This window comes from Camelus dromedarius, chromosome 1 (genome assembly GCF_036321535.1).
Source record: "Camelus dromedarius isolate mCamDro1 chromosome 1, mCamDro1.pat, whole genome shotgun sequence".
NCBI lineage: Eukaryota > Metazoa > Chordata > Mammalia > Artiodactyla > Camelidae > Camelus > Camelus dromedarius.
The window spans coordinates 22086326-22104650 of NC_087436.1; the positions used below are offsets into that span (position 1 = coordinate 22086326).

At 39.3% G+C, this 18325-nt stretch overlaps 1 protein-coding gene across 9 annotated transcripts in view; it reads left to right on the forward strand.

Annotated features, from left to right (window-relative positions):
* INPP4B (inositol polyphosphate-4-phosphatase type II B) overlaps positions 1–18325 on the forward strand; it is a 661544-nt gene that overhangs the window by 412902 nt on the left and 230317 nt on the right. The gene's annotated exons all lie outside the window — the stretch shown is intronic.

Below are 18325 nucleotides of genomic sequence, written 5' to 3' on the forward strand. Positions count from 1 at the left end.
TCTGCTAAAAATAGATTAACAACTTTTTGAAAGTCTGTTGACTCTCCATTCTCCATGTTCTGCAATTTGGTGATTGATTCTGCCTGTCCCCCAACGGTGTTTGTAGGCACTATTTTTAAATTTCAGACTGCACTTAGTGGTTGAGAAGTTAACATGACTGGCATAACAAGGTGAATATATAATAAATATCCATTAGATTTGCATATTTCTTCCCTTCTGGCATATGAAAGCAAAGCCACGCTTAAGGTCTACGTGGGAAACCTGGTGTTATGACAAAGAAAGTCAATGCTTCTATTGATAGCTAAATTCTAAAGAGTAAGATAGATGAGGTGAGGCGTTAACACGAGGTAGTTTGGATTAAAAAAAATAATAACAATAGGATCAGAGCTGAAGGTAGGGAAGAGAAGCTTCCTGTCCCCCAAGCAAACAAACATTAGGAACCAGTTCACTAGAATTTTTGGTTTTGTTATTGAAAGGTTTAATCTGAGTTACTATTAATAAAGAAAATGGGGAAGTGAACAGGCTCCCATGGAAATGGTCAGATGCCTTTCTTTTTATAACTCCTCCAGCTGCTTTGGGAATTCTTGGACCCTTAGACTTTTTTTTCCTGCATTTTTCCCAGGAAGCAGCACACAGACAATTAGCCAGCCTGTTTGAGTTATTGGCGTCATCCTTGGGAGATCTTATGAGGCCGAAATTCTAGTGGGCTTTCAGGGAAGTGTGTTTGCCATAGGTGTGGTTGCTCCCTAGAGAATTTATCCATTCTGTACTTAAAGGCAGCTCACCCACTGCCTAAATGCAGTGTGAATTAAAAAACAAAACAAAACACCAAAAAAAAAAAAAAAAAACGGTGAATTTAGTACCTGTAACAATGACAAGATCATGCAATTATGCTGTTGAATTTTAGAATGTTTATTACCAATCCTTTTTTCTTATGTATAAGAACCTGATTGTGATGTAACATCATAAATATATGTTTATATATATTAACTAAATGTACTATTAGTTTCCAGTCTTTCTGATGCCTATAAAACAGAGTTTGAATAATAAAGGATAGGAAGGAAAAATCTGGTCATTTAGCGAACTCTCCTCCATTTTGGAAGGAAGCCTCCTTTGCATCCGGGCTTCTCAGGATCACCCGAGGACCCTGTGCAGGGCAGATGCTAACTTAGCAGTCTGAGGCAGGACCTAAGGTTCTGCATTTCTGACCAGCTCCCAAATGATCCAGCAACCTGTCTCTGAGGAGCAGGAACACAGTGAACGTGTGGCCCCGGCTCATCTAATCAGACAGGATGCTCAGGATGCACCTGAGATGGGTTCTTCCCTGTAGTTTGTCTTCATGTTTCAAGGTTCTCATTGTGGCTACTTGTCTGTGGTTTTCTAAGGTTTTAAAGAAAATAGAAATCATTGAGCCTGGACCTGATTTTGTTCTGAGCTAATTAAGAGACCAGGGAGATGCTGAACAGAAGGTACCCACTTCCAGTTATAAGACGAAGTTCTGGGGATGTGCAGCATGGTGACTATAGTTAACAATACTGTCTTACATACTTGAAAATTGCTAAGAGCTGATCTTAAGTGTTCTGACCACACTCAGGAAAGGTAACTATAGTGAGATGATGGATGTGTTAATTAGCTTGATGGCAGTAATCATTTCACAACATATATGTGTATCAAACCAGCACGTTGTATACTTTAAATATATACCATTTTCATTTGTCAGTTATACGTCAGTAAAGCTGGAAAAGTTTTTTAAAATTTACTTCACAAAATATTTTTAAATTGCTGAATTAAATTATTTCCAATGTCTTCTAGCCCCGAGGCCCCTTAGCTCATAAATAATAGAACACTCTGATGTGGATTTTCATCATGACAAATGTGACCCTGTCTTTTTTCTGTTTTCTAAATCTCCTCACCATAAGTGTTTTTCTTTGTCTCCCTCTTTAATAAGTTTTCCTATTCGTTTCCCAAGGACACTGAGAAATGTTTCTCTTTTGCTTTAAGAATAATGCTCTTCTGTTCCATTGTTCTTTTTATGAATATTGATGTGTCCACGAAGACTACTAATCTATTATTACAAAACCTGTACTAAATGTCTAGCCGTATTTACCTTGTGTTTTATTTTCAAGAAAAGGAAAAAAAATCCAAAAATGAAGTCTTGTTATAGTGCCGTAAATCTCTTTTTATATACTTAAATTGTCTGAAGTTCCTGAAACATGGTAATATAAGCACAGACTGTCATATAACTTGTCTTATTATATGGCTTGGTTTGAAATAAGCTGTGAAATAAAACTTGTGCCAGACAGCTGCTCTAAAAATTAACTTTTCTTAAGGAGGCAAAATGATTGGCATGATTAATTGCCTTAAAGAAATTTGTTTGCTTAATTAAAACAATTATTAAAAATTCCTTAATGGAAGATTCTCCTAAGAGTTTACTCTCTAATCTAAAAGTCCTAGATTAATGAATAGGTCTGTTTATGGATTAGGGTATGTACTGATAATATTAGGGTTTTTTTTTTCCAGCCTTGTGGTACATTGAGTGAAAATACGTTTCTAAACATTGATGCATAACATGGTTTGTGACCTGTAAAGTTGACAGTCAGAGGCTCCAAATAGAGAACATTTTGTAGCATCTTAATTCTAGCGGCCAGGGCACTTAGAATTGACCCTGGAGCCCAGCTATGTCATGAGACCAACTCTGGCCAGCCAGATTCTTTGTGTGCTTCTGTGTCTTTCCCAGGGCCAGAGTTTCCACTGATTTTTCAAAGATTTTCTCAGCAGCTACTGGGAATCTAAGTGAATAGATAGTACTGGGTCATCTCTTACTGAGATAATTGCATTCCCCTGAGTTTAAACTTCGTTAAAATCCTTGGTTTCTGAGATAGGGTCTTATTTCCCATGATATGCGACTAAAGATGGCTTCATTTTCAAATTATTAATGATAATCTAGTGGTGTTATATTAAGTTCTTTCTGGAATAGATGCCTGCGTGGCCGCAGCCAGGCTCACGTACACTGAGATCTCAGTTGATCTGGGTCCCAAACACCTCTGCTGTGCTGACTTCCACGCGTGATCCCGCGGTGGTGTGCTGGAGCCGCCTTCCACCAGCCCTGGGCGGCTGATCACGCATTTCTTCCCAGCTCCACCATCTGCTGTCTCACGTGGTAGCTTGAAATGGGCCAGGCTGAGGGTGATTTCACCACTGAAATGGGCACACTCCATAAATCATAGCTTCCCCTCCCATCCCCAGCCTCTGAGAACCAGTTGTTAAACACTCACTTGCCCACGATTGTCCCTAAACACTGAATTCCACTCAGCGTGATTAGATAAAGTCTCCGAATTTCCTTGCCTGTGGTCTCCTCCAGTCTGTGCCAATCATGAGCACCCTTCTCTGAGGATGTTTGAAAGTTTCTTCCTGGCAGCAGCAAAGGAAAATTCACTCTAAGAAGTGGGAAAGGTAAAAGCACAACTTTTGATACAAAGAATTTATGAAAATGCCCCTGGTTTCTGTTGTCCCTGTGTTGGACTTTGCTTAGTGCACTGTTTTCAATGGTCCCCTGTCAAGTGCTTGAACTCATTAGCTCCAATTAGCCAGCCTCTTTAGGCACCAAGAATAAACACACTTTAAGCACAAGACATGCATTATAAATGATGGAGATACTCCAACTGTTAAGCATTTTAAGTGTTAACAATTCTAGGTTTCACATGTCTCCTTGAGACAGCAAATTCCTTAGACATCTGAGAGGATATATTTTAAAAGCTTTGAATGGTTTAAAGGAATAGAAATATTTTGGCATCTGTTGAACAGTTATAGTTTAAGTCGAATTGCTTTACCAGATACGAGTGTGCGTGCGTGTGGATCTGCTTGCGTCTTTGGTCCTGACTGCTGGTTGATTGTGTAAAACAGACAGAAAAACTTGGATTAGAAAATGAAAGAGCCGTCTTACCGGCAGCTACTGCTCCGGTGCAGAGGAAGTATGTTCTGCAACTTTAACTTAAAAAACTCAATGTTGGATTTCCAAGGTGTATTTTAAGTCAGGCCCTATGATGTGCCACATTGTGAGTACGTGGAAAGGTGCTTTTCCGATGTCCTGTTAATAGGTATCTTGTCCTGGAAATAAGGGGTTTGTTTCCAAAATTAAAGATGTCGTTCTTCCCTCTTATGATTTGCCATCCATCCATTATTATTTGCCGTTCATGGGTCTTTCAGTCATTGCTTGCTGATGTGATTCCAAGGCAAAGATGTAACAATGAAGCTAATTTCTAAATTCTGCTGCCACAGGTACCTGCCAGAAGCTCTGAATCCTCCCATAAACAATCCTATTCATAGAGGTTTCTTAAGTAAATACAATTCTGCTATCACTCAGTTTGTTTATAATTTTTTGGTTAGGGAATTGAGTTCCCTCATGCTCTAAGGTAGCATATTTCCTCTGAAGGTTTTTAGATTTCAGGAGCTAATAGCGTATTTCTGTGCTATTCTTTAATATCCATAGTGTAAGCAGGATGTAAATAGTACGTTTATGATTTAGCACTAAATCTATTTAAAAATCACTCATCCACCAATATTCTTATGACAGTTGAACGTTGTTATACTCAGAGATTAATGTAATTCCACATATGGGAAATTTATATACTAACTTTATTTCTCTGTCAGTATCAAAGTGCTTTCCATAAATATTCAGAAACAGATGATGTGACTTCGGGTTACCTAATAATTACCCCTCTAAAATCTAAATACCTAGCTTGAGCCTGACTCCAGAAAAGTCTAGTTATGGTGATAAAACTGTAATTTGCAAGTGATTCCTAATTGTTCATCCTTTCCACTCTTGACCTTTTGCACTCTATTCTCCATATAGAATCAGAGTAGTGTTTTTAAAGCATAAAAAAAAAATCACATCACTTCTTGACTCAAAACCCTGCTTTTCCCATTGTAATTAGAATATGGCCCCTACTCTCCTAGAGCCCTCCCTTGAATCTACCTCCCACTTCATTCCTCCTCTTTCAGCTATTAGTTTTTAGACACTTTGGCCTCAGGGCCTTTGCACTTGATGTTGCTTTGGCCTGGAACACTGTTGCCCCTTATTGTTCTCTGGCTTCTCTCCTTTATGGTCAAAGAAATCCACCTTGCCATTGTAGGTCAAATACCCCCATCCAGTTAACCTTTTTTTCCATTACTCTACTTATTTCCATGCAGACTTACCAATTTACTCATTTTGACATTTTCCATCTCTTCCTGTTGCTAGAATGTACGTCCATGAAGTGATTATTCCTTGTTTACAGCTGTATCCCTCACAGTGACAATGACAGATCAACTTAGGGAAAGACATGCAGAGAGGTGGGAGAAACGCAAGTTTAGGGAATCACAGAGCAGCTGGATTAGTTGGGTTCAGGCAGTATACATCACATCCATATCTGAAAGAAATTCTCCAGCCAAAATCTTCTTAAAAACAGTAAGATTGTTAAACAGCAAATGTGAAATATAAGTCTCAAACATTGAGGGTCACCTGTAGCAGTATTTCTCAAACCTTTGGTCTCAGGATTCTTTCACATTCTTAAGAATTCTCCAAAATCCCAAAGGGCTTTGGTTTATGTAGGTTTTGATACCTGTGGATGCTTACTACATTAGAAATTAAAACTCAGAAAATTTATTAATTCTCTTCACATAGCAAACAATAAACCCATTATGTTAACATAAATAATACATATTTTTGAAAATTTAATTGTCTTTTGGAAAACTACAAAATACACTGAGAGAGTGGCATTGTTTTACAGTTTTGTAAGTCTCTTTTATGTCAGATTAACAGGAGAGACATGCATTGTCATGTCTCAGTCTGTCGGGAAATTACTTTTTTGGTAGCATCTGGAGAACTCCACTGTACACTTGTGAAGGATTGAGAGAGAAAGGAAGATACATCTTAGACGTTCTATGAAAAGATGTTGACCTTGCACATCCCCTGATTGGACCCCATGAGAGAGCTGCTGAGCTGGGGTTTGAGTAAGACGTAAACTGCAAACGTGTCGTGTCCCAGCTGCTCCTCACAGGTCTCAGGACTCATTATGCACCTGGCTTGTCAGAGTGAGACGAGCCCTCAACTTAATGAGATTGTGTTCCCAACTTTGGAAATCAGTCTTTTGTAACTTCAAGTACATCTTTCTATAGAAACACTGTTATAGATTGTTATTACCTTCCAGGGAAAAAGTTTACAGCATCCAATTTAGCACCTTTGCTCTTTTAAGACAACCCTGAGTGCGTCCTGCAGTAGACCCTGGCCCTTTCATAACAATGTTTCTTTGAGAGGAGTCATCCCTCATTCCTGTCTGAGATGCCACAGTCACACTGCACAGAAACTTTGCATCAATTTTCCTACATTGTCTTTAGTACAGCACAGTGTCTGGGTACTACCATTTCAGCCCGAGCTGCAGGCAATACAACAACAGAGCGGTTGAAAGCGTTCACATATGTTTGGAAGCGGAGTGGATTCATGTTGAAATAGCTGTTCTACATACTGGCCACATAACCTGGGGAGAAAGTTACTTATCTTTGAGTTTTGTTTCCAGGCAGGTTGAAAGTTACCTTAAGTGTGAGACTCTTTTTTTCTCATAAGGTTGTTTTGAAGAGTTAAAGAGTAGAGAAAGCAGTGAAAGAAAATTCTGAGTGATTAGAAACCGGTTAATTAAAGGAATGTGAATAATGCAGAGCACTAGCATCAGCATTTTTAAAAAATTGAAGTATAGTCAGTTTACAGTGTTGTTGCAATTTCTGGTGTATGGCACCATGTTTCAGTCATACATATACATACATTTATTCGTTTTCATATTCTTTTTCATTATAGGTTACTACAAGATATTCAGTATAGTTCCCTGTGCTATATGGAAGAAACTTGTAGTTTATCTATTTTATATATCCTAGTTACTATTTGCAAATCTCAAACTCCCAATTTATTCCTTCCCCCTCCTTTCCCACCTAGCTAGCATCAGCATTTTTAAAGCTTTTCCACGTGGTTCTCAACTGCATCCAATGCTTAGACCCAAGGATTGAATAAATTATTAGTACTTTGGTAGGACTCCATAGAGAAAGAAACTAGTGCAATAGTAGAACAGAGCTACTGCAGTGACCCCATCTTTGCCTGGGGATGGAAAAACACTTCATTGGATACATTAAAAACCCCTCCCCTCTGTGCCCATATACACCATTTTTTTTCCAATTCAAAAAAATATACTTTGTGGGTTGACTATATAAGCCAATTGATCTTTACCCAGGGCTTGGTGATCTTCTTTTGACCAGGGTTACAAAAGCTTGGGTTGTAAATGATCTCTTCAAATCCTGAGTGATATCACAAGAATTTTGTTTGAAGGCTACCTAGGAATTATTTAGCCTTACAGTATTGGGACTAATGGTGTCACTGAGCAACAGATTAATAGACATGTGCTTGTGTTGATATTACTGTTCTCTGTCTAATGGCTTCTTCATTAACTCATGACTGTGGTCTTAATTGGGGGCCGTTAATATGTAAGGATGGTGTTTTTGAGTCTGGCAATGTGATAAATCGTGTCTGTTTTTATTCCCTGAAACTAATAGATTTTTGGTTTTAAAACCTATTAAGCAGCCGTAGGGAAGACAATTAAAGTCACCATCAGTCTGAGCTCAGAAAAGGCACACTGCCCTGGAAGGGACGCACAGTGCCCTGGAAGGGGCGCACACTTTGGAAGCAGACTTTTTAATATCTGATCTGCAACTTGCTATTGAAATGATGCTGGGCAAAGCACTCTGGTTTTCTGAAACTGAGTTTTCTCTTCTGTAAAATGGGCCAGTCATAATACAACACAGAACCATAGGAATTAAGTGAGATAATATAAGTAAAAAAATAATACATGTGCCTCTGAAATAATAAACCCATAGTTGTTATTTTCTTTGATTCCATTATCCTTATGGGTCAATTAAATATTATTTCTTTCTATCGTAGAAGGTTTCTATCAGAGCACATATTCAACCCAGGTCTAATGCTGGAACCATAACTCTGCTCCCACTTTTCAGAATGACAGAACAATTATTTCTGTATATTGGTGTCTTGGCAAAAGAGAGGCAGGGAGCTGGAAGCAGTAAGAGGTTTGACCTGACCCCCCCCAAAAAAATGCTGTTAATATAGATTCGTGATATTTGAATTGAACAGTCTATGTATTGGAATGTTAATAATATTCTCATGTGGGGCCTTGGAAGTCAGAAGGGGCGGAATTCTCAACTTATGGCAGTTGTTTAGAAAATTATCAGTTAATATCTTCAGTGCCTATAAAACACATTGTAGATTGTGTTTTTGATGTGCAAAGAGCTCCTTTATTCTTTTTTTTTTAATTGAAGTATAATTGATTCACAGCATTAGTTTCTGGAGTACAGCATAGTGATTCAGTTAGACATATATATTATTTTTTATATTCTTTTTCATTATAAGTTATTACAAGTTATTGAGTATAGTTACCCTTATTGTTTATTTATTCTGTATATAGTAGTTTGTATCTGCTAATCCCAAACTGCTAATTTATCCCTCTCCACCCTTTCCCCTTTAGTAACTATAAGTTTGTTTTCTGTGTAAGTCCCTTTCTGTTTTGTAAATAAATTCATTTGTGTCATTTTTTTAGATTCCACATGGTATCCTATGATATTTGTCTTTCTCTGTCTGACTTACTTCACTTAGTATGATAATCTGTAGGTCCTCCATGTTGCTGCAAATGGCATTATTTCATTTCTTTTTCATGGCTGAGTAATATTCCACTATGTATATACACCACATCATCTTTATCCAGTCCTTTATTCTTCATTTCTGTTTTAAAAATATCTAAACATCTATTAACACTTAAAAAAAATCTTTGGTCTTAAACTTTGCAGCTCCTTGGAGGTTTATCTTTAGGTTTGGGCCCAGACAGGACTTGGCTTATAGACACAGTTCAAGAGCCCTGATGGTCCGAGCAGTGCTGCCTCTCCCAGCCTAGTGTCCCTTTCAGGAAGATCCAGAGGTAAAGAGTGTGGAAGCAGGTAGGGCCTGCTTTGGGTAAGGGCCCAGACAGGACTTGGCTTATAGACACAGTTCAAGAGCCCTGATGGTCTGAGCAGCACTGCCTCTCCCAGCCTAGTGTCCCTTTCAGGAAGATCCAGAGGTAAAGAGCATGGAAGCAGAAGGGTTTACTGTCAGAACAGTGATAGAGAGACCTCTTTGCCTTCCATGAAACCGAGACCTATTTCAGCATCTGTTATTTTCAACAGCACCTGTATCTTTCAGTGCCTCTCTTACAAAGGAAGGCAATGTTGAAAGATATTTTTGCTGTTCAGTATTTTTTTCACCTGCCTGTAATAGATCTCTGTAATAGTTGGAAAGGGACATGGACTAAATTGGGTAATGGCTGGGATACCCAGAGTTATATGACTCTGGTGCCACATTTGCAGTCACCATTAACCTAAAGAACCACAGGACACCTATATGACTGGTAGAATTTAGTATAATGGCACATTCATATAGTGAAATTAGAAGTCTTAAAGAGCCACCAATTAAACATAAAGGGGCCCGTGTGACCAGAGAGCTGTGGTGTGAACATCACTGCCTTAGAGAAATGGAAAACCTCTAAGATCAGATGCATCCAAACTAAGAGCACTTACATATTTCATACTCTTACCTATTTGGGGTTTGGAAATCTATAGACTGTTCTTGTGTATACCATTTGCATAATATGTTTTGTGTGTCAGCATGTCACACTTTATATTTTTGGATAGTGCTCAGGCTTCAGGGTAAACTCCGCTTTTACTGAGAGAACTACCTGTAGTTACACATTTATAACTGGTTTATTGAAGACTTAATAAACAGAGCAACATGTAATGGTGCATTTCCCCCTCTCCAATCATATTTAACTACTACGCTCTGTTGAACATCATTTTTCATCTCTTAACCACATGTTGGGAAGATTCCTCAGCTTTGCAGTAACTTTCAGACACTAAAAAGTTTAGTTTGGGTAGGATGTGGAAGTTGGTGCAGGCGACACTCCCTCTGACTCCACCTGGAAACAAGCCCAATGTTATAAACATCACATGTGAGAACATCGCCAAGCTGTGAAAGCCATATCGACAAGAGAAACTAAAATTCCAGAGAGAGGAGGGCCTTTTGGAGCTAAGCTCTCAGGAGCCTGTGATTTCTCCTCTTCGGGCATTTGGTAGTCCTGAGAGGGGGCCGGAGAACTAGACTTCTCCTGGACACCGGGCGGAGGCTGCTCAGGGAAAGAGAAATCAGCAGAGCTTTCGGAAGTTGTGTTGAATGCAGTGAGAATCTGAGACTTCAGGGACCTCAAATCAGTGGCCGATTTTTTCTCAGTAGAGACTTACTGAGTTCTGACCTCTGCAGGAGGCTGAAGAACCAAGCCAGAGGCTTCTAAAAAGCGGAGTGAAACCTACCACCGTTTCACAGTGCTTAGGAAGCCAGGGAAAGGGGCCAAAACCAGGCAAGAACCACAGCCCTAGAGGGAGTGGTGAATTGACACTGAGGGACTAAAAAGCCGTTTGTCACCTGGGGCTGTTCACAGATTCTCCCGGTAGCTAGAAGTCTGAGTATCAGTCTTTGCTGAACACACAGCGGCAGCTGGCAAACCGAGAACCCAGCAGAGATTTTGATTTTCATCTATAGCTGAAATGACAAATTTAGAGACCAAAGCGGGACTCCAACTCATGGCTGGCCTGTCTCTAAAGACATTTGCCAGATTTTGAGGCTGTGTGAGGCCCAGAACAGAAGAGAGATGCTGAGACATCCAAGAATCTCCGGCATAACTTTCAGGGTAGAGGAGCAAAGACCAGCGAGGCTCTCGATTGAAAGTTCCAGAGGGTCAGACCCTGCAACACAGGCAGACTGAGTGTCTTAGTTGCTAAGGCTTCCATGACAAAGTGCCACAGACTGGGTGGCTTAAACAACAGAAATTGATTTTCTGGACTCTGGAAGTCCAAGATCAAGGTGTTGTCAGGGATGCATTCTTCTGAGGCTTCCCTCCTTGGCTTGCAGATGGCCCCCCTCCTGCTGCCTCTTCCAAGGGTCATCCCTTTGTGTTTGCAACCCTAGTGTCTCTTCCTTTACTTATCAGGAAGCCGGTCCTATTGCATTGTGGCCCCACCCTAATGGCCTCATTTTAATGTAATTACCCTATCTCCAGTGACAGTCACATTCTGAGGTACTGGTGGTTAGGGCTTCAGCATGTGAATTTGGGATTAGGGGAGTAGGGCTTGGGGGTAGAGGAGTTGGGAAGGTGGAGATTTGGCCTCCAACACTGAGTCTTCCCAAAATCCCAGCCCAGCTCTGTCCCAGATCAATCCCTGACTTGATGATGAGAAAACAGCCTTTTCCCCATGACATGATGCCACAAAGCATAACAAAGGAAAGGGCATCTCTGAAAGAAAATACTATCTGGAACTTTTACAGGTGCTTGTCATTTTTTTTTTAATTACTAGATACCTTCATAACCAGAAGAATAAACTCCATTCCTTATTTAGGCATGTTTCCATGAAAATGAATACCTACCGTTCTCATCTATGACCTGTTTCACTCAAAAGCACCCTAGACCAGACTTTCTCAAACTTTAACATGCATATGAATTACTCGATGACGTGAAGACTGATTCAGTATGTCTAGAATGAACCTGAGACTCTGCATTTCTAAAATAAGCTTCTAGGGCATGGTCCTCAGACCATCCTCCTGACCAGCTGCAGACCAGTAGGTGATGGTTGTGCACACTAGAGTTTAAGAAACATTGCCCAATAAATAATGTCTAAGATTGCTTCCAGTTCTGAGTTTTGTTAACTTTTATTTAATTTCTTGTAATAAGCTATAATGGAAAATAATCTGAAATATACATGTATGTATGTATGTGTGTGTATATATATGTAACTGAATTGCTCTGTTGTACCTCTGAAACTAACATCATAAATCAACTACACTTCAATTAAAAATATATTTTTTTAATTTAAAAAATGTGTTTCCAAAGAAGCTTTATTCTAATGCTGGACCATTGCACATTGCATTTTTGTGAACTTGTTTAGGAGTTGGGGTTAGTTTATGAGGCTCACACTCAAAAAAAGCTCATTTATTTTAGAGCAGTAGTTCTTAGCTTTGGCTGCACATTGAAATCAAGTGGGGAGTGAGCCTTAAAAATTACTAATGCCAGGATCCTTTCTTCAAAGATTCTGATTTAATTATTCTGGAATTTGGCTTGGAAATTGGCATTAAAAATATCCCAGATGATTCTAATGTGTTGTCACGATTGAGAACAACTCTTTTAGGATAGCTCTTTTTTTTTTTTTTTTTTAAACTGAAATAGTACTGGGCCTGCTTTGACCACTCACCTCATTGCCAGGCCCATTTCTGGTAAAAGTAAGTAAATACTGATAACAGCCCACCTGAAGAAGAAGTAGGATTTACCTATTGTTGTTAGTTGCGTACATTTTTCACAGGAAGTTTGTTTTTTTTTTTTTTTTTTTTTTTTAATCCTTTGGCGCTGGATAGCTGCTGCTCCTTATAGACTGAGAATGTGATTTCCATTTTGCCACAGTCCTCCCCCATCCCTATTGTCTCTTATTCTCAGCCCATTTCTTTCATTAACTTAACCTGCTTGGAGTCTTTGGGTATATGAGTTTGCAACACCATCTCTACAATGATTAGTGAGGTAGTCAACTAGAAGTTAAACATATTTAAGGAGAAATTTTAAATGTACTTCCCAGGGGTATTTCAGATAAAATTTTCACATTGCATAGGTAGTTTTTCTAGGTTGTTTCTAAGACCCCTTCCATCTCTAAAATTCAGTGATCTAAATAATTTCAATTTGTACAGCAATCATTTTCTCCATCTACAACAAAAATTAAACAATTGGAAAATCAGTATCTAAGAACTGACAGGTTTTAGACAGTTGAAGATACTTGCCAATTATTATTACATGATTTGACTCTTACCATGTTGTTAGTATTACCTAAGGGAATACTATGTCTTCATAATCTCTGAGATCGCCAGTGTTTATAATAGTGGCTGGATCATAATAAGTACATAAGATCATAATGTGTATTTGTTGACATTAAAATAGTGAATTAGGATTTAATGTTAGCTATTTTTCTTTATTTCTTCAGAGCCATAAACTGAATTCAAAATTTCACTTAGAACATATGGGAGGTCTGAGTTATGCTGGCTGCTGAAACAAATACAAACATCCAAATTTCAGTGTCTTAGCATGATGGAAGCTTAGTTCTTGGTCACTGTGGTGGACAGAATTCTAAGATGGCCCCAAGATCACCACCCCATGTTGCACATGCCCTGCATAGTCTGAAGATCTGAAGTTTGAGAAGGTTTTGATGCAAAGGGGATTCTTTGTTGCTGGATTTGAAATGGAAGAGGCCATGTGGCAAGGAATGAAGGTGGCCTCTAGGAATTTATAGCAACTTCCAGCTGTCAGCCATCAAGATAATGGGGACCTCAGTCCTAGAGCTGTAAGGAACTGAATTCTGCTAACAGCCTGCGGGAGCTGGAAGCTGACCCTCCCCTAGTCAAGCCTCCAGATGAGGATGTGGCCAGCCACCACCTCCGTGTGAGCTTTGCAAATGAAGAACCCAACCACACCAGGCCTGGACTTCTGACGTAAAGATGGCGAACTCATAAATGAATGTTGTTTTAATCAGCTAAGTTTGTGATCATTTATTACATGGCAGGAGAAAGCTAATGGATTCAGTTAGCAGCCTATACTGGTAGTGACAGTTGGTGGATGGCTTTTTTCATGTGGTCATTCTGGGACCCACGTGCAGCTCTGCAGCCACCTACGAGCTGGACTCCTTGGAAGGAGATAAGGGAGTTGAGAGGGCATGCTACCCGCTTCTGAAAAGTCTAGTTCAGATGCAGCAGATATCCCTTCTACATATATTTTATTGCTGAAAACTAATGATATGGTTACCTGTCAATACAAGGTATCCTAGGAAATATAATCCGGACCAGGCAGCTTCCTTCCAGAAAGTTCATGTTGTGAAAGAGGCTAAACCCGCTGTCGCAGTTAGGCTTCCATGTGTTTGAATATTAAGGCAATTCTGTATCTCATTCCCAGTGGAACAAATACATGTGATGATATCACATATTCTAATTTCAGATGCACAGAGGATTAGAGTAACATTTTTATTAAAAAAAAAAAAAAGAGGGATGTGCTTCAATGACATATTCATTATCAGAGACCTTCCCAGATGTGACAGTAGTCAGAGGAAAGGATCTGGACGTTCTCCTTGCACCAAACATGTTTTTCCACTATTGCCAACGCCTCCCCCTCCGCCTTCCAGCTGAGATCGCCCAGGGGAAGATTTCTCCTTCCTCACCTAGCAGTGAGTTCCAGGCTTCATCCTGGTGTGCAGAGTCATGGCAGCTTGGCCTCCCTTCTCTGGATCTGGATTCCCAGCCGTATCCTAGCGTTTCTCACTTATGCGAAGTACGGCAGTCACCCTCCTCCAGTGCTCAGGGCAGCGGGGCCCGGGCTCTTTGTAACAAGGATGACTATTTTAAGAAGTTCTTCTCCAGGGGTTGGAGTGCTGTGTTCAGCCACTGCCATGGTAGCTCAAGCAGCCTCTTGCTTGGGAACAATTCAAGTTCAGGGACGAGTCGATAAGGATTTGATGAAAGCGTGTCACTCACGATACGCTACCTGGTTTTCCTTTGTTTTTTCTTTTTTTTCCAGAGTAACTTTAGTACATGGAAATTTGAGCCTATGAAGCTGATAAAGAAGGAAATGAATTTGTTTTCCAGGAACTTTAAGAGATATTGAAGATGGAATGTACATCTACATGACCTCTCCTAGTAATTGATCTTTCTTGCTTTATTTGATATCACAAAAATCTAAGCAAAAGGAAGTTATAAGAATTTTAAACTTGTAGTCAGGCAGGCGTTCTTATGTTCCAGGAAGGCTTAGGGAGGGGGATGAAAAACAGGGAGAAGAACTGCTAATAAGACCAAAAAAGGGAAGACAGCTTCCTAAGAAAAGCCAGTAACTCTCAGGAGGCATGACATTGGAGGGTGAACTGGAATATTTCAGATGCTACAGTGACCGTCTTTGCTTCATCCCTTTCTCATCTAAATCTGTCCAGGGTTTATTATTTTTTTCAGTGACATAGTCTTCCCTCCGGTCCTGTCTCCCTGTCTCTCTGCCTCCTCCTGTGTGTCCTCTGTCACCTCTCCCCTCTTCCTTTCTTCTTTCTTTTCCTCCTTTCCCTCTTCATTTTCTCTCTTCTCCCTTCCCTTCCTTTCTTGCCTCTTCCCTCCTTCCCTCTTGGTGGCAGGTACTGCTCTATGTGCTGGAAAGATGTACTACCACCGCCTATGGGTCTGTTTTAATTCCATGTTCAAGATAAGAGACGCAAAGAGGTTAAATGATTCTTCCAACGTGACTCTGGTCAGAACTGGTGTGATTCATGGGGTTCTGATCATGTCACTTCTCTATCCAAACACCTTCCTTGATTTCCTGTTGGCCACAAATTTTCCTGCAGCTGCAATGCTATAACATGATAGATAGACCTCTGTCTAGGCAAATGGCCCCATCTCTCTCCCCAAATATATTCAACTCTTGTCCCTTCCCTGGAGGCCCCCATGCTATAGCAGCATCAGAATACTCACTCTTTTCCAAACACAAATGGGCTTTTTCATCTCCATGATGCATACCTGTTATATAACACCCTGCTTGCTTTGTCATGTCTTCCCCTGCCTGAAACTCCTATTCATTCTTCAAAACCCAGACCACCTCTGTGTGAAGCCTTTCCTGACACTCCCAGGCTCAGTGAGTTACTCTTCACTCTGAATGCCCACAGGAAAATGCTCACTACAGAACTTATTACATTGTCCTGGACTATTCAGACATTTGTCCTGTCCACTAGACCCTGAATTCCCAAAGGGAGGGGATGAGCCCTTATTCACTGGCAAGCCCAGTGTTTGCCACGTGGTTTGTGTTCACTGTCAGGAGGGATATATATTATGTGAGAAAAACATCATTGATATGTAATCTATATGTTATAACATCAGTAATGTTAAACTTAAATATACAAGTTTTAGAACTGGACACATATACTGATTTAAACAAATATATCCTATAAAAGTCTGACTTTATAAAACTTAAAATTGGTTTACAATTTTATCTTTCAGTTCTTCTAAATCAAGCACTCTGCTAGTGATTTAGACATGCCTTGATTTAGGAAAATATACATATATATACAAACTCACACTTTATGCAGTTCTGTATACATTTACCCTCACCAGTTTCTGACTTCTTTAGCTTTATTTCTAAATTTAAGCATATCCACTGGATAAAGTTATTTGGAAGTCAAATATTTTCTTAAAATGTTGCATAAATACACACATATATGCATGTGTGTATAGGTTGCAAGTATGTAAATATATATTCACCATACATATAGTTAATTCTAATATACCTGTATTGTTAGTGTGTATGTACACACACTATGTATATAATCTCTATCTGTATACACACACATACTGTGTATGTACAGTCTGTCTACACACACACACACACACACATACACACACACACATGCTCTATATGGTCCGTTACAGCCCACTATGTATTAATATATATAGCTTCCTTGTTTTCTTATCTCTTGGGACTAGTTAATGATTTCCAGGTAATAAGACCGAATGGTACATCTGAACGTTCTGAACCAAAGAACATTAATGCAGCTTCAAACTAGAAATGCTCTTAGCCAGTGAGTGCTCTGTCATGAAATCCTGAGTAGAGTGCATTCTGAAAATTGTGTTGTTTACTCTGTTGGGATCTCTTGTGTCATTTATTTTGTGCTCTGGCGAGCAATTTTGAGCCATAATGACTGACAAATTGTGCAGGCGATGGTGCTGGATCTGCAATAAGGAAACAAAGAAAGAGGTATGATTGTCATTGCTGCACCTCCAAAGGGATTTTGTTTAAATGACCCCCTAAAATGTTGATCCATTATACATTCCTGAGTTCCTCTCTCCCACCCCTCCCCCCAGCCCTCTGCTCTCCAGTTAAACAGAATGTGCGTATATATTGCTCTGTATTTATTTGGTTTATTTATCTTATCTTACTTCAAATTAAGATATACTGGATCTAGGTTTTTATGTTTTCTTCTTCCTTTTACTAGCATTTTCTTAAGTAAGAAAGATAGTCGTGATTTCTTTTTATGTGAAACATTTTTTTCTTAAATAGAGAACCGTGGACTCAGTAGCTATACGTTAGAATCAATACCTGGGGACAGGAAAGAGCACTGGTAGTTTGAAAGGTCTCCAGGTAATTCTAATGTACAGCCAGTACTGGGATCAGCACTCAGGGGAAGCAATACATCTCCTTGTTATCTAAGGAGTTGATATTTCACCTGGAATGCAAATCAAAACTACAGTATCACCTCACACCAGTCAGAATGGCCATCATTCAAAAGTCCACAAACGATAAATGCTGGAGAGAATGTGGAGAAAAGGTGACCCTCCTACACTGCTGGTGGGCATGTAGTTTGGTGCAGCCATTATGGAAAACAGTATAGAGTCCTCAAAAAACTAAAAATAGACTTAGCTTATGATCCAACAATCCCACTCCTGGGTATATATCCAGAGGGAATTCTAATTCAAAAAGATATGTGCACCCCAGTGTTCACAGAAGCACTGTATACAATAGCTAAGACATGGAAACAATGTAAATGTCCATCAACAGATGACTGAATAAAAAAGCTGTGGTATATTTATACAACAGAATACTACTCAGCCATAAAAAAGAATAAAATAATGCCATTTGCTGCAACATGGATGGACCTGGAGTTCGTCATTCTAAGTGAATTAAGCCAGAAAGAGAAAGAAAAATATCATATGATATCACTCATATGTGGAATCTGAAAAAAAAAGAAAAGAAAAGAAAAAAGAGGACACTAATGAATTCATCTACAAAACAGAAACAGACTCGCAGACATAGTAAACAATTTTATGGTTACCAGGGGAAAGGGGGTGGGAAGGGATAAATTTAGGAGTTTGAGATTTGCAAATATTAACCACTATATATAAAAACAGATATAAAGCCAAATTTCTTCTGTATAGCACAGGGAGCTATACTCAATATCTTGTAATAACTTTTAATGAAAAAGAATATGAAAATACATATATGTATATATATATGCATGACTGGGACACTATGCTGTATACCAGAAATTGACACATTGTCACTGACTATACTTCAATTAAAAAAAATTTAAAAATAAATATATGAAAAGCTCCCCCAGATGACTAATTATTTTACACTATTTTCCTCTCCCCCAATTGAGA